At 36.4% G+C, this 10,506-nt stretch overlaps 1 protein-coding gene across 2 annotated transcripts in view; it reads left to right on the top strand.

The window, feature by feature from the left end:
• Positions 1-10,506, top strand: part of BORCS5 (BLOC-1 related complex subunit 5) — a 32,029-nt gene extending 21,523 nt beyond the window's left edge. For both annotated transcript variants that reach the window (XR_014145581.1, XM_081821258.1), the window contains one exon: positions 10,320-10,506. The gene's annotated coding sequence lies outside the window, so the exon portion shown is untranslated. The remainder of the gene's footprint in view (positions 1-10,319) is intronic.

The following is a 10,506-nucleotide window of genomic DNA, read 5'->3' on the forward strand; positions in this document are numbered from 1 at the left end:
GCCAGGTGCCCTATTTTGAGTTAATTTTTATGAAAAGTGCAAGCCATGTGCACTTCTAAAGATTGTGTAGTGTACTCTGCAGTCTTTGGCTGGTGTGTTCTGTATATGTTGGTTATGTCAAATTCGTTGATAGTGTTCAGGTCTTCTATACCCTTACTGATTTTTTGTTTTACCAATTATTGAGAGTGAGGTACTGAATTATTCACCTTTTATTGTTAAATTGTCTACTGCTCATTTCAAATTTGTCAGTTTTTTCTTCATTTGTTTTGAAGCTGTATTGTTAGGTGTGTATACATTGATAATTACTGTCTTACTGATGTCGTCACTCTGTATCATTATGAAATATCTTTTGTCTCTAATATTACTTTTTGTCTTGAAGTATATTTTATCTGACATTAATATAGCTACTCTTTCTTGTAGTTCTCTGTATAGTATACATCTTTTTTCATCCTTTTACTTTCAGTCCACTTGTGTCTTTGAATCTAAGATGTGTCTCTTACAGAAAGCATGGAGCTGCATCTTGCTGTTTTATCCAGTCTGATACTCTCTGCCTTTTGGACTTGAATTTGCCTTTTTGCTGTTTCTTTTACAAACATTCTATTCTTGTCTGTTTTGTTCCTGTTTCCTTCTTAACTGCCGCCTTTTGTATTAAGTAAATATTTTTAATGCACTGTTTTAATTCTTCTGATTTTTTTCTAACTATGTATTTTTTGTAGTTGTTTTCTTAGTAATTGCTCTAGGGATTATAATGTACATTTTAATTTATCAGAATCTACTTCAATTAATGCTAACTTAATTCTGGTAAAATATATAAGTTTTGCTCTGTTTTTTTTTTCTCCCTCCTTTGTGTTACTATTATATATGGTAATGATTGTATTACTGAATATCTATTATAAATATATTAAAATGTATTTATATATGTTATAAACCCAAAATATAGTGTCATAGTTATTGCTTTAAAAATGTTTATGTTGGGGTGCCTGGGTGGCTCAGTCAGTTAAGCATCTGCCTTTGGCTCAGGTCATGATCTCAGGGTCCTGGATCAAGCCCCACCTCAGTCTCCCCCTGCCCCTTCCCCACTTGTGCTCACGCACTCTTTCTCTCTCAAATAAATAAATAAAATCTTTAAAAAAAAACAAACTATAAAATGTTTATGTCTTTCAAGGAAGAGAAGAAATGAGTAAAAACATATTTATAGAATCTTTTGTATTAACCACATATTTACCATTTTTAGTGATCCTCATTTCTTCTTGTGGCTTTTGTCATCATCTAGTGTCATTTTCTTTCAGCCTGAAGAGACTTCCCTGAGTATTTCTTGTGTTATAGATCCATTAGCAATGAATTTTCTCAGTTTTTGTTTATCTGGGACTATTTTACTTCATATTTGAAGGATAAATTTGCTAGATATGAAATTCTTGGTTGACAAAATTTTTTTCCCAGTACTTCATGTATGTCATTCAACTCTCTTCTAGCCTCCACTGTTTCAGATAAGTCACTTTTCTCTTGCTGTTTTCAAGGTTTCCTCTTTGACTCTGGCTTATAACAGCTTGTTATATTTGTAGGTGTCGATCTCTTTGTATTTTTCTTAATTACACACTTCATTGAGTTTCTTGAATGTGTATTAATACTTTTCATCAGATCTGATGAGCTTCTCTCTTTTTTTCTGTGATTTCCATTGTGTATTTTGGTATGCTAAGATGTTATTACACAGATCTCTGAAGCTCTGTTCATTTTTTTTCAATCTTCTTCCTCTGTTACTAAGATTGGATACTTTATATTTTCAGGTTCACTGATTCTTTCTCCTGCCATCTAAAAACTGCCGTAGAAGTGCTCCAGTGAATTTTTCATTTTAGTTATTGTACTTTTCAACTCCAGGATTTCTCTGTTTGTGGAGAATCTCTGTTTGTATATTCATTGTTGCCATACTTTTTTTTTCTTTCATTATGATTTTCTTTGGTCCTGTGAACTTACACATAATAAATGCTTTGAAATTTTTGTCTAATATAGCCAGTACCCCTGGGGTACGCAGAGACAGTTTCTGTTGGTTGCTTTTTTTCTTGACTATGAGTCACAGTTTCCTGTTTATTTGTATATCTTGTAATTTTTTATTGAGAACTGGACATTCTAGAAAGTATAATATATCAGCTCTGGATTCTGATCTCCCCAAGATTTTTCTTTCTTTCTTTTTTTTAATGAGAAATACTTGACAGCTAAAAATCGTATATATTTAAGATGTACAATTTGATAGACATATTCATTGTACAATAATCACCGGTCAGACTCATTAACATATCCTGTTGTTACCTTTTTGTTCATTGTTTTTTTGATTTTAGTAACATGTTTACCACACCTGTGGAATCTCTCTTTCCTGTGATATGTGGCCAGTGATGTCTCTGCTTATTTTTTAAACTTTTTATTTTTAAGTCTGCTTCTCCAGGCGTTGTCTCTATGTCCACGTGGCTTACTAGTCAGCCAGGGATTAAACAGAGGTTATACTCAACCACCTTGATCCAGTAAGGTTTGTGTCATCTGTTAGTGGATCTGTGTGTGAGTACGTAACACATTCAGAGTTCAGGCTGTTTTCAAGTCTCTTCCATCTTTTACATTTTGCTGGGCCCTTTTACCTCTCCTTTTGGCATCCACATAGCCTCAGTGTCAGCCAGGAGTGTGTGACTGGTTGAATCCTCTTGAGTCTTTGCTGTAAATGCAAGCAGCCTCAGCCAGGAATAAACTTGTGCCAGCCATGACCACAGCCTTGTGCTAGTGGAGCTTTTGGCCCTCCTCACTTGCCCATCTCCAAGATAGTCTCTTCCACTGACACCCACTATTGGGCATGGGTGTTACCCACTGCTCCAAATCAAGTGAGCTTCTTCCTACTGCAACAGAAAAGCTGCTTATTCTCATAACCTGCCTCATTCTGGCACAACATCGGCTTCAACCGAGGCAAGAGGGATGGAAGAAGCCTCAGGTCCAAATGCCACAGATTCTCACTATCTTATCCAAGTTTATCTGTTTTTAGGCATAAATGCTTCTCAGATTATTGTATCCTTTTGGTTAATTTCTCAAACCTCAAAATGGTCTTTATGAATTTTGTCTAGCTTTATAGTTGCTTTTTGTGGAGAGGATTTGTTGATAGCCTCACTTGGCTGTAGCAGGAAGTCATACGTGACCTATCCATTTGCTTTTAATCTAGCTATATGTTTGTATTTAAGTGGATTTCTTATAGCCACCGTATAAATGAGTCTTGCTTTTTTATTCATGTTGAAAATCTCTCTCTTTTAAACGATACCTTTAGTCCTCTTATGTTCAATGCAATTTCAGTGTGGTTGGATTAAACTCTTCCATCTTACTGTTTTTTATTCCATCTGTTCTTTATTCCTTTAACTCCTCTTTTTCTGTCTTCTTTAGCATCGATCTAATCTCTTTATGAGCTAATTTTTATCTCCACTATTGGCTTATTATTTAAATCTTTAAGAACATTTTTTTGTGGTTGCCCTAGCATTTCTAATACACATCTTTAGTTAGTCACCATTTCATATTTAGCATAGTTTTTATCACAGGAAGGTTTTATATTCCAATTTCCTTGTCATATTTTATGCTATTGTTTTTATACATTTTTCTTTTACATATGCTATAAACCCACAATACATTGCTATTTTTGCTGTAGAACAGGGGCGGCAAACTTTTTCTGTAAAGGGCCTGATAGCAAGTATTTTAGGTGTTGTAGGCCATCTGGTCTTTGTCTCAACTACTCAACTCTGTCCTCATGGCGTGAAAGCAGCCATAGACAATACATAAAAGAATGGGTGTTACTGTGTTCCAATGTAACTTTACTTACAAAAACAGGAAGTGGGTGAGATTTTGGCCCTTGAGCCATACTTTGTTGACCCCTGCTTTAGACAGTTATTTAGAACTATTAAAAATAATAAAAAAGGGCATTTTGTATTTACGTTATTTCATCCATTTCTTGAGGTCTTCATTTCTTTATATAGATCCAAGTTTCTATTTGATATCATATTCCTTTTGCCTGAAGAACTTCCTTTAACATTTCTTATAGTATGTATCTGTTGGTAGTGAATTTTTTCAGTTTTTGTTGGTCTGAAAAAGCCCTTATTTCTCTTACTTTTAAAAGACAATGCTTATCTTTTATGTATGTATTTCTCTTCTCTGGCTACTTTCAAGATGCTCTCTTTTTTCCTTTTTCTGTTTTTAAAATTAAGATATATTTTAAATGTGGTAAAATTTACCCATTTTAATGTATAGTTCTGTGAGCGTACATATATCTGTACGAACATACATCTGTAAGAACCCTAACAGTCAAGATATAAAATAGTTCCATTGTTCCCAGAAACTCTTCCTATGTCCCTTTGTATACAAGTCAGTTCCCCTCCTCACCTCAATCTCTATCATTAATCCATTTTCTCTCTGTATAGTTTTGCCTTTTCCAGAATGTCATTTAAATGGAATCATAAGGAATATAGCCTTCTGAGTCTGGCTTCTTTCACTTAGCATACTGCATTTGAGATACACCCATGTGGTTGTATCAGTAGTTCGTTTCTTTTTATTGCTGATCAGTATTCTGTCTTACAAATCTACCATCCTTTGTCTATAAAGCCACTGTAACAGCAGTTCTGTGGCTGTAACAATGTATGGCAGGATTGTTTCCCAAAAGGTTTCATAAACAAATTTGTAGTAAAACCAGCAGTGTCTGAACATACCAGTTTTATAATATCCTCTTTAACACTGGGAATTGTTTAAACGTATTTTCTTCAAAATGAAAGTGTCTTTTATTCTGGTCATGAAAGTAATATGTACTCATTTAAAAGTTGTGGAACATCCCTAGGGTAAGAGTTACAGTTCCTTATGTAGCATGATTTAGTGTCACCCAGCCCTCTGATCTAAAACTTAAATGTACTCCATTTTGGCCCTTTTAGAGTGCGGTCCCTAGCACTGAACAGAGTATTCCAGGTCTGAACTACATCTTCAGCTTTGCTCAGCATTCTCTATTTCTTTGAATGCAGCTCAAGTTTGAAGTCGCTTTTTTTGTGGCAGCCACAAGCAATTAAGTAATATTGAATTATCTAAAACCTTAGGTCTTGTTTCTTAAATTCCACATATGCGTGAAATCATATGATATTTGTCTTTCTCTGACTGACTTACTTTGCTTAGCATAATACACTCACTCTAGTTCCATCCACATCATTGCAAATGGCCAAATTTCATTCTTTTTGATGGCTGAGTAATATTCCATTATATATATAAAAATATATATATATACAGGTGTGTGTGTGTGTGCGTATACACCCCACATATATACCACATCTTCTTTACCCATTTATCAGTCGGTGGACATCTGAGCTCTTTCCATATTTTGGCTGTTGTGGGACATTGCTGCTATATGGGAAGGGAAGGAACAATAAAATAAGATAAAAACAGAGAGGGAGACACAGCATAAGAGACTCTTAACTATAGGGAACAAACTGAGGGTTGCTGGAGGGGAGGTAGGTGGGGGGATGGGGTAACTGGGTGATGGACATTAAGGAAGGCACTTGATGTAATGAGCACTGGCTGATATAAAAACTGATGAATCAGTAAATTCTACCCCTGAAACTGATACTACACTGTATGTTAACTAACTTGAATTTAAATAAAATCTAAAAAAAGAAAAAAAAAAAAAGGAAAACCCTAAAGTCTTTTCCATACATGCTAATGTTAAGCCATATCTCCTTCATTCTGTATTTCTCCAGATAGTTTTTTTGGCCCTCCAGTGGAACACTTTACAATCATCCATAGTTCAGTATCAGATGTACTGTGTTTCTAGCTTTTTGAGGCTTTTTGGGCCGTCATGATTAACATACCATGAGTGAGTCATTGAAAAATGTTTAGCAGATCAGAGAGCCAAAGGAGAGCTCATGCCACATCATAATCAACTCTTGCCATGTGTTAAGAATATTGTTTTTATATTCTAATTTTTATTTAGTATTTTGGAGGATAAAGAGATTGCCATCTTTATGTAATTACTGAGAGGTAATGTTCAATATTGTAAGATTTATTGAGACTCCTTTAGGTATCTTTTAATTAGCACATGTTTTATTTTATGTATCATTAATATAGTATCTATTGTGGTATCGTGTATTACCACTATGTGTATTTATTATTACTACCATTTAAAATGTTGAAATGTTTTTTCTGAGACTTTAAACCACATTGTGGACCACAGTTCCAAAACATAGTGGCAGCAACCAGAAAGATTAAAAATCACACCATTGAAGAGAGTAAAAATTCTATTTTAAGACCTGTCCCAAACCTAAATAGGATAGCAGTGTCATGGCTGCTGCTAATTTAGATTGCATGAAATCACCAAAGAGGAACTGCAAGCCAGGAATAGTTAATATCTAAAAGCAAAAGAAATATATAATGCCAATAAAGAAGATAAAGTAAGTTCCATCATGGCATCCATTGCTTACTTCGAGCAGTAGTAGATAAGCGTATTAGTAAAACCATTGTATTAGGCAATGTTCCATAGTAATGCAGTGAGGAAAAATAGGAAAAAGCATGAAAAATTATGGAAAGGAAACCAGATTCATAAGGGGTACATATAAAAAAAGGTAAGAGCCATTTGGAAGTCTGGTCTGAGTTCCAGAGGAAGGCTAATATTAACACTGTGGCCAGATGGGCTTTATCTTTCTGCTTTTCTTTCCATTTCCTGCCAGTATACTGGAAGAGATTGAAACAGAATATCAAGGTGGCCCCACACATTAAAAGTGTTAGATGGAAATGAAAAAAATGTTCCCAGCTATAAGCATAACTCCCTTTGGTTAAACAACTAAGCCATTCCTTTTAGCAAGGTGAAGCCAATCCTCCTCCAACTTGCAGTAAACTCTGGCAAGAAGCTACAGTTCTGTGACCTCTTTATTTTGGCTTTGTCTTATCCCTACTTTTGCTTTAGTAATTCTCATTGAGTCTTAACTCGTTTCAACATGGGGACAGGTCACAGGTTGTTAAGGCAGATGTTATGGGTTCAAATAGAAAGTGTGTACAAAGATACTATCTCTAGACAGTTTTTTCCTAAGCCCGTACGAATAAATACATTTTATTTTATTTATTTTTTTTATAGATTTTTTTATTTATTCATTCGAGACACAGAGAGAGAGAGAGAGAGCATGAACAGGGGGAGAAGCAGAGGGAAGGGGAGAAGCAGACTCCCCGCTGAGCAGGAAGCCCGATGCGGGGCTCGATCCCAGGACCCTGGGATCATGACCTGAGCCAAAGGCAGACGCTTAACCATCTGAGCCACCCAGGCGCCCCGAATAAATACATTTTAATGAACATTTATAATTCTTTTTAATTAATTTTGCATACCTCTGCCAGAATCTTTCTTACATCTACTTCAAATTACATGATTCCTGCTCAGAATGTTTGGATACTCCATACTGCCTGCCTGATTTGCTCCTCAGTTTGACCTGAAGATCTCAGGAAATCATTATATCCTTATCTCCCACTGCTTGCATGTATCTTGAGCTCTAGGCCACAAATGGACTGCTTACTTTCCTTTACCACCTCCAAGTCTTTGCTTGAGCTGTTCTGTCTGAAGTCTGTCTCTTCCATTGTGGCGTGCTAAAATCTTACCATCCTTTGGTATTTTGATTATTTATTTGTTCAACAAATATTGACTGGCTCCTGTGAGCTGTAGGCATTGTTCTAGTTAGGCAATCTGTAGAAAATATAAAATCTTTGCTCTTGTAGAGCATACTTTTTTTTTTTTTTAAAGATTTTATTTATTCATTTGAGACACAGAGATACAGAGACAGAGAGAGAGCATGAGCAGGGAGAGAGGCAGAGGGAGAGGGAGAAGCAGGCTCCTCGCTGAGCCAGGAGCCCGATGTGGGGCTCGATCCCAGGACTCTGGGATCATGACCTGAGCTGAAGGCAGACGCTTAACTGACTGAGCCACCCAGGCACCCCATAGAGCATACTTTCTAAAAGTTCATTCCACTGGGATGTAAACCCATCTCCTTCATCATCTTTTTTACTTTCTCTAAATTGATGTGATACATCTTTACAGAAATCATGATGAGGAAGAAGAAGTTTAGATATTTGAAATCTTCACTGTGGCTGGGCAGAGAACATTCCAAATGCTCTTGTTTTAAAAGTATGTATCCTAAGTGTAGAATGAAGCAAATGTAACCAAAGATAGGTATAAAAGAGTGGTAGGGACTTGTATGAATAATGTCAGGATATATAAAAACTAGGATAAACAGAGGCTTCTGAAGTGAGGGACATGAAGGATAATCAGAAATATAAAAAGTTATGTTCAGAATAAAGCGGCAGTAAGTAGATGTAGTCCGCTTCTTGTGCCAGATGAGGTCATGTATGACAGAGCAGAACTATTTAACACCTCTTCTGCTTCCCTATTTTCTGTCAAGAAGAAAGATAATTAACTGGAAGTGATAGAACAAAGGAGCAGCTAAAATCCCAGATGGCAGACATTGCAAGTGCAACTAGCTGATCAAAATGAATTGTTTTCTCATTGCTTTTTCATGGTGAGGAGACAAGCAATGTCTCCTCACTCCCACTGTGTCCCTTCACCCTGTTCCCACTGTGTCCCTTCACCCTGTCCCCATCTCTCCCACCAGGGAACTGAAAGAACTTGCAGATGAACTTGTAGATGAAATTACTGGACTGGCATCTTTAATGAATTGTGGAAAAACAGAAGAGGTGCCAGAAGCTTAGACATAAAAAGAAGTACAGTTGACCCTTGAGCAAGGCAGGTGTTAGGGGTGCTAGCCCCCTGCACAATCAAAAATCTGCATATAACTTTTTTTAAAATTTTATTTTATTATGTTAATCACCATACATTACATCATTAGTTTTTGATGTAGTGTTCCATGATTCATTGTTTGTGTATAACACCCAGTGCTCCATTCAATACGTGCCCTCTTTAATACCCATCACCAGGCTAACCCATCCTCCCACCCCTCTCCCCTCTAGAACCCTCAGTTTGTTTCTCAGAGTCCATAGTCTGTCATGGTTCGTCTCCCCCTCCGATTTCCCCCCTTCATTTTTCCCTTCTTACTATCTTTTTTTTTTTTTGACATATAATGTATTATTTGTTTCAGAGGTACAGGTCTGTGATGCAACAGTCTTACACAATTCACACAGCTCACCATAGCACATACCTTCCCAGTGTCTATCACCCAGCCACCCCATCCCTCCCACCCTCCACCACTCCAGCAACCCTCGGTTTGTTTCCTGAGATTTAAGAATTCCTCATATCAGTGAGATCATATGATACATGTCTTTCTCTGATTGACTTATTTCGCTTAGCATAATACCTTCTAGTTCCATCCACATCACTGAATGGCAAGATTTCGGTTTTTTTGGTGGTTGCATAATATTCCATCGTATATATATATCACATCTTCTTTATCCATTCATCTGCATATAACTTTTAACTTCCCCAAAACTTAACTACTAATAACCCACCGTTGACCAGAAGCCTTACCAAGAACATAAACAATCAACACCTATTTTGTATATGTATTATATATTATATCCTTACAATAAAAGTAAGCTAAGAAAAGAAAATGTTACTCAAATTATAAGGAAGGGAAAATACATTTACAGTACTGTACTATATTGAAGAAAATTTGCTTGTAAGTGGACCCACATAATTCAAACCCATGTTGTTCAAAGTTCAACTGTATTTGCATTAAGAAAAGGAGGGGGGCTGCCTCTGTGGCATAGTTGGTTAAGTATCTGACTCTTGGTTTTGGCTCAGGTCCTGAGATCCCGTGTCAGGCTCCACCCTCAGCACAGAGTTGGCTTGAGATTCTCTCTCCCTCTCCCCCTCCCCCTCACGTGCACGTGCTCTCTCTCTAAAGTAAATAATTTTTTTTTTAAAGGAAGGGATGGGGAGATAACAAAATGTGTAACATTACAAAACTGTTAACATTTCCATCCATTGGTTCCAACTTTGTGCCTTTTGAGTTTGCTCCCTTTTAAAATATTTATAGACTCTTATTGTGTCTCCATCAGCCTTGTCTTTTGCAAACTCCAAATTTTTCAAGATTTGCCCTTGAGAGTATCACAGGTAAGATGCTACAAGGGTTCTGACCTTGACTTCTGTCTTATTCAACATCATATCAATTGACTTAGCTCCTACCAAGGAATCTTGGGCATAGTTGATATTCATTAAAAAAATTATTTGTTGACCTTAAACAAAAAGGTAGAGGCATATTAATTAAATTTGCAGATAAAATGTTAGAAAGACTATCCCGCATGAATGACTGATCCAAGATTAAAAATTATTTCAACAGAGTTAAAGATGGGCTGAAACCACAATGGTATTTAAAAGGAATAAGTGTCAGCAAAGGAAACAGTCAACAAAACAAAGAGGCAACCCACAGAATGGGAGAAGATATTTGCAAATGACACTACAGATAAAGGGCTGGTATCCAAAATCTATAAAGAACTTCTCAAACTCAACACCCAGAAAACAAATAA

The sequence above is a fragment of the Leptonychotes weddellii genome, chromosome 5 (assembly GCF_054177405.1).
Source record: "Leptonychotes weddellii isolate Sample4059 chromosome 5, ASM5417740v2, whole genome shotgun sequence".
Lineage (NCBI taxonomy): Eukaryota > Metazoa > Chordata > Mammalia > Carnivora > Phocidae > Leptonychotes > Leptonychotes weddellii.